The sequence below is a fragment of the Euphorbia lathyris genome, chromosome 10, assembly GCF_963576675.1.
Source record: "Euphorbia lathyris chromosome 10, ddEupLath1.1, whole genome shotgun sequence".
Classification (NCBI taxonomy): Eukaryota; Viridiplantae; Streptophyta; class Magnoliopsida; order Malpighiales; family Euphorbiaceae; genus Euphorbia; species Euphorbia lathyris.
The window spans coordinates 3657454-3664435 of NC_088919.1; positions in this window are offsets into that span (position 1 = coordinate 3657454).

Below are 6982 nucleotides of genomic sequence, written 5' to 3' on the forward strand. Positions count from 1 at the left end.
ATAACCCTCAAAGTAAGGGTAGATCCCCGTTCCAAGACGAGTGTCTTTATGAGTACCAATCTGTAGATAGGTCTGATGAAGGAAGACTTGCCAGAGGTAAGAACCAGTTATGTCAGAATCTTTGAGATAAAAGTTCCAAGCGCTTCTGGGTAGGTCGTCAAGGGATTTGTCAAAGACAAGGTAGTCAGCATTGGACATCCGCAGAGAATGAAAGAAGTGTCTGGCGCCCGCAGTATCAAGAGAATTCTCATAAAGAGCCACCCGCAGCCCAGCAAAACCATCTTGTAGAGGGCTTTCTCCAACCAGAGTAGGAAAATAAGAAAACAACCAAAGCTGTAGGATCCACATGGTGCCACTCAGCTTGGAAAATGGATCATTGGCAAAAGACAGATGGATTTGATAGTAGACCGAGCCCAGCAGAATCTTCCCCAAAGCAAAGGAAGCTCCAGAAGCCTGAAACTTGGCCATCAGTAATGAGTCAAAGGTTGGCATCCCTCCCCAGGGGAACAACACAAATTTATTCAGCAAGACCCAATGAAATACCACGTGTTCTTCATCAGTCGGAGCTTGGGTTACAGGCAGAGAAGCATAGGCTGCGATCATTTTATGGTCGTTGGACAAGGGGGCAACATTGAAGTCCTTATACTCTCGTTCGAAGAGATCTGGCAAGGCATGTCCAGGCCAACCACGGGTAGATGAGTAAGAGCAACAATGTCCCGAAGAGTTATGGACATGGGACCGCCTAGAACGATGAAGGAATTACAATGACAGGACCAAATTGACAGTGCCCCGAGCACCAGTCCTTCGAAGAAAATGAGCTGCTGAGAAGTTAGCTTGATGAAATCGTAGATATGCTGCCTTTCCTACTAAGCCCCATAAACCGGCCTCAACCACTTGATCCAGTCATTCCAGAGTGAGGTATAACGCGGCCAGGTTTTGTTCTTTCCACTGGAGGGAGGGCGGCTGAGATCTTTGTAAACCAGCAGCTCACAGTCTGAGGCTAAAGGATAAGGGAAGTCTGGCAAGGCGGTGGTCGGAGGACAGTTAGTCATGGTGTATAAAGTCTGCTAAAAGGAAAAGGAAAGAGATAAAACCTAAAATCAGCAAAGAACAAAACGAAAAAGAAAGCTATCCATGAACGGAACAAAGAATAGAATCTACCAGAGGACTTGGCATCGAGGAAGAACCGGTATATGGAGTAGCAGAAGATTTTGCCATTGCTGAGAAGAAAACACACATGCAAGTGAGGATCGATGCAATAAAAGTCAAAAGCAGAGGAAAAGAGAAAAGTAGAGATGAAGCTTACCAGAACGAGAAAGATTGCACGAGAGAAGAGGCTGAGTTGCTGTTTCAGAATTTAAAAGAAGTGAAGATCCTCAGGTAAGAAAAGGAATATTTAAAGGGGGAAGAAAGATGAAGAGTTTGGAAATGGCTAGGAGTGCATTGGTGGAAGAGTTATAGCTCAAGTAGGAGTTATGGCAGAGTCAGTTATAAACTCAAAAGCTGACAAGTCATTATGATCAGCCGCCAGGAGTATGGAAAAGAGAAAGGGTAAAAGCGTCCAGGTATAAGTTGTATGTCTCGAGAACTAATACATGAGGGGGCAATTGTTTCCCCTATAATTATGATGGGACTAACTGAGAAGGATCAGCATGGAGAAAGCGCCAGTAAGAGAAAGAGCCAAAGAACGGAGCGCAGTTAGTGTGACCCATGAGAAACAGAACAAGCTAGCCAAACGATGGGAGAAGCAGAGTTTCCCCACAGCGACATCTTACTCCACGAACCGACATAAACATAGGTGGAAACGTGGATAAAGACGTGGATAAGAACATGGATAGAAACGTCGATAGTTCAAGATGTGAGATGCATCCGTAATAATAACTAGAGCCTGTTGTGCAGAAGGAGAGCCAATGAAAAGAACGTGGAGTAGTGGGAAGAGAACGTGGGAGCAGCAGTTACCAGAACCACAAAGCAGTATTTAAGAGAGAAAATAAAGAGAAAGAGGGATCCAACTTAACCAATTCAACAACAATGAAATCAAATCAAATCAAACCTTAATGGAATTCAAACGATTCTCACATTACGGACTCTAGCTATTCTACTTCCATAGTTTGTTCATTAGAATCTTACTTTCAATTTGTAAGCTCTGGCTCTAGTCTTTCAGTTCGATTTACAAACATCTCAATTCAATTTAAGTACACGCTTCCCTTTTAGATTCTTTCTCTTGCAACATCTTAGTATAGTCATAACCAGTCTTTTCGGTTCCACTACGAATGTTAGGCTCTTTTATGTCCTTTAAGCCTTTTACACTCTCGTTTGATTAGAAGTTGGATCTTAATTATTAGCTTTTATTGTAGTTTTTCAACAAAGCTACTAGCACGCTCGCAATTCGATCCATTCTACACTAAAAAGGCACGAAACATCTACCCAAGAGCCTTTTTTATTACCCGGCCTTTTCTTCAAGCCATGTATAATCATCTTGTTCGTTACTTCGGTCATCCCATTTGTTTGTGGATGAGTAACTAAAGTAAAATGAAGTTTGATGTGCATGTTGTCACAAAATGATCGAAATGCCTTACAATCAAACTGCTTGCCATCATCAGTTATGATTGTATAAAAAACATCGAATCTGCACAAAATCATTTTATCCACAAATGAGATGATTTGAGATGAGGTGATTATTGCAACTGCTTCGGCCTCTACCCACTTTGAAAAATGGTCGCGACTACAATTAGAAACTTCTTTTTCCACTTAGTTGTTGGAAATGCTCAAAAAATATCAATGCCTCATGTTGCAAATGGCCAGACTAGCTGAATCACTCTCATAGCTGCTACCGGGGATTTAACAATTAGTGCATATTGATGTCAAACTGAACATTTCTGCACAAACTCGACACATCCTTAGCCATTTTGGGCCAGTAGAAACCTTGTAGTTCTGCTTTTTTGGCTAATGCATCTTTTCCCTCATGAGCACCACAAATCCCCTCGTGAATCTCATGCAAAATGAATTTGCCTTCTTTGAATCCCACACATTTCAACTATGGGCGATCAAAAGACCTTCGATATGAAATGCCTTCTATCACCGAATATCTTCCAGCCTTTTGCAAAAAAAAAATTGTCTAGTCATTTTTTCTTCTGGTAGAACTCTTGTAGTAAGATAAGAAAAAATAACATAAAACCATTCTTTAGTGATATCTAGTACTAGGATTTCTTCATGATTACTACTGGTAGTAGGGATTCTTTCAATTTGGCAGAAGCAAAGACAAGACCGGTTAAGAGTTGATGCTAGTTTTGTCAAATGATCTGCCTCGTCATTTTCTTCTCTTAGAATCCTTTGAACGTCCAAGCTTCGTCCCTCCGACTTCCTCTCTTGTAATAACTGCTTTATAATTGTTAAGTATTTTTTTCATAACATCATCCCTAGCTTGAGGGCGAGCCTTGGCGCAATGGTAAAACGTTGTTGTCGTGTGACCGAAGGTCACGGGTTCGATTCTTAGGAGCGGCCTCTTGCCAAAAAAAATTGACAAGGGAAGGCTTGCCCCAGTACACCCTTGTGGTGGGATCCTTCCTCGGACCCTCGCTTAGCGGGGACGCGTAATGCACCGGGCCGCCCTTTTTTTTATCATCCCTCTCATAATTTTCTGTGAAGTGGCAGACAACAAGCTTAGAAGCACTCTTCAAAATGGCTTTGTATGGCTTGATTATATTGAGAATTCGAAGACCCTCTGCAAAGTCTAAAGTGTTGGTCCCTAATATGATAGATTAGTTCTAAAGGGGGTGAATAGAACTAATAGGTAATTTAAACCTTTAGAAACTTTTCTTACTTAAGTTAGTTTTAGCATAGAGGCAAATCATCAGAATTAGAGTCAACTTCAATCTACTGAGCTTTCAATCTACTGAGATTGATTCTGCTTCTGTTACTTGCACTCAGAAGATGACTCTTTTAGCAGAGCTTCTGAAGATCTCTTAGTTAGATGATATATATCATAAACAGTATATTCAGAGTGATCAATGTGAGATAAATATTTAGAGCATGCAATATTCAGAAGCAATAAAAAGGCAATAAGGTGGAAAGAAGTTACTCAACAGATTTATACTAGTTAGGCCTTCTGCCTATGTCAAGTCCTCAAAATTTATTCTTCTGAGCTTTAATCCACTAAAGAACTCTTTCACAGGTAGAGCATAAACTTTTTACAAAAATAGACTAAGCTTGAGTAAAGTATCGTCCTTTACTACAATACTCAATTATCACTCTCTTGTTACTTGCCTATAGCCGAAGAAATAACAAAGTTTCTGATTTTACAATAGAAAGGGTTTCGATAGGAAATTTAGATGAACTAATCTCTCTATATATATAATTACATAAATATGAAAACGGTTGTGTATTGGTGATTTGCTCTTGTTTTTCACTTTTGCAATATGTCTTTTTTTTCGCTTGAAATGACTAATGTGAAAATAAATTTTGAGCTTGGCTTTTATAGGTGGAGCATTCAAACTTCTCGTTTGAATCAGAAGGTAGTCATTGTGGATAGACCTCGGTATGGGCCAGGCTGGGCCTGTCAGACTTTTAATAAAACCTGACAAGCTCAAGCCCAGCCCAAGCCCACACTAATTAGAGTCGGGCTCGGGTTCGGGCTCGGGCAGGCTCGTGCCTAAAAAAGGAATCCCAAGCCCGCCCGCCCAAGCCATATCTATATTAAAAAAAATTCAATTAAAATGAAATACTAACTTTTTTTAATAAAAAATAATAAACATATTAGTTAATAAGTCTTAGAAAATTATAATAAACTAATAGTTAAATTCGAAATAAAATTACAACATTTAGGGTTAGGAGGAAATGGATTGGAGAGTATATATATGCGGGTAAATAAATATTATATATACTTTATAAATATATATAGAGAGAACGGGCTGGGCCAGGCCCGACAGGTATTTATATAGCCCAAGCCCGCCCATTTTCTAGGCGAGTTTATTCGAGCTTGCGCCGGGTCGGGCCTGACACCAATTTTATGTGTCCAGGCCCGGCTAAATGGGCCTAGGCTCGAGCCGGGCAGGCGGGCTCATCGGCCCATACCGAGGTCTAGTTGTGAAGAAAAAACTTATGTTCTTCTTTGGAGCTTGTCACTTGCTACGCCTGTTGTGCCAATTAAGGAAATAGCCATTTCACAACTTAGAGGGCAGTTGACCATTGAGACTCGTGTCTAATGATCTGCTTCTGAATTCTGGTCTTTGCAAACATACTGACTGCGCATTTTCTGATTTGTGATTATCAAGAGAGTTGGATAGTCTGACAGTCTTCTATCTTCTGAAATTTTACTAGAAATAGAAAGACTTATGTTGACTTTCGTGTGGGCTTCTGCTTCTGGATTCTGGGTTGTTTTGACTTGGGCCTTTAATTTTATTAATGCCTTTTTACTTGTGTAATTGCTTCAAGTATATATAGACACTTAAACAATTTGTTAGCAATAAAAACACATCGATTTAAATCTGAATTTAAATACCTTGGGGATCTAATTCCATAAATCGTAGTTTTCCTACTAGTTATCTGTACAGTGTGGTTTTTGGTAAATTTGTGGGTTGTGAGTAGGGTTTTTGATTTGGTAAGGCTGGAGAGGAGGCTGGTTTACAGTCTAAGAAGTCCATTTCTTGTAGGAGTTCTAATATGTATTTTCTTTGTGACATATGGAGGCCTTGGGAACTGCGTGCAAACTCAAAATCGAGAAAGTAGTGGATGACTCTAAGATCCTTGATGTTGAAGGACTTGTCCAGATATCTCTTGGCATAGTTAATGGTGTGTATGTTGTTTCTGGCGAGGATAACATCATCAATGTAAATCAGCAATATGGTTATGTGACCTCTTTCTTTTCTAGTAAATAATGAAGGATTAGTTGCTAACTGAGTGAACCCCATATTTTTAATAGTGGTCATGAGTTTTGCATTCCATTGCCTACCTGTTTGGCAAAGTCCATAGAGGGACTTCCTCAATTTGCAAACTTGTTGCGGTGTTTCTCTTGGGGCTCCTGGTGGTAGTGATATGTATCTTCATTAAGCTCCCCGTGTAAGTACGCGTTATCAATGTCAAGTTGTTATATGTGCCAGTTCTTTGCAGTAGCTATAGTGAGTAGAGTTCTAATGGTAGTAAACTTGGCTGCATGTACAAAAGTGGATGTGAATCCACACCTTCTTGTTCTGTGTATCCCTTTCCCACCAACTTGGCCTTGAATCGTGCGATGCTGCCATCTGCTATATGTTTGAGCTTGTAGACCCATCTACAACCAATAGACCTTTTTCTAGTAGGTAATGTGACTAAATCCCAAGTTTGATTAGTCTCTAAGTTTTCGTCTAATTGTGCCTCCTTGTATGTTACAGGTTCTTTGTGATATGTAACATTGATGGATAAAATTCTTTTGGCCGATGAGAGTCTTGAGTATGATAAGTGATTAGAAAGGGCATATGGTGAATTTGTGAGGCAAGGCAAATGGTATCACGTTATTAAGGCCATGTGATAGTCTTTGAGGTATGTAGGAGGTCTTTTTGTTCTGAGGGGTCTCATTGTGGTGTATTCTTGTTGTTCATTGATTGCATCTACTCTTTCATTGTCACTATCGTTGCATGTTAAACCATGCACCGTTTCTCATAATTAATGTCAGTAATAACTGATAATAAATGGTTCAAATTCCCACCATCACCCTGACCTATCAAATCAACCCTTGCGTATTATCAACATCTTGCATGATTTATGGTAAAGGTTGATCTGTCTTTGTATGGTGTTGTGTATCTTCTTCATCATCCATAGATGCTTTATGCATTGTGTCTAATTCTTCTTCGTTGTAGAATGATGTGTCTGTCGTGTGGCTATGGTCTAAGAAAGGAAAATGTTGTTTAAAAATTCTCAGATGCATGGAAAAAAATCATGTTAGTGGTTAGGTTTAACAATTTGAAACCCTTAATGCCATGCTTATAGCCTAGGAAGGCACACTTCA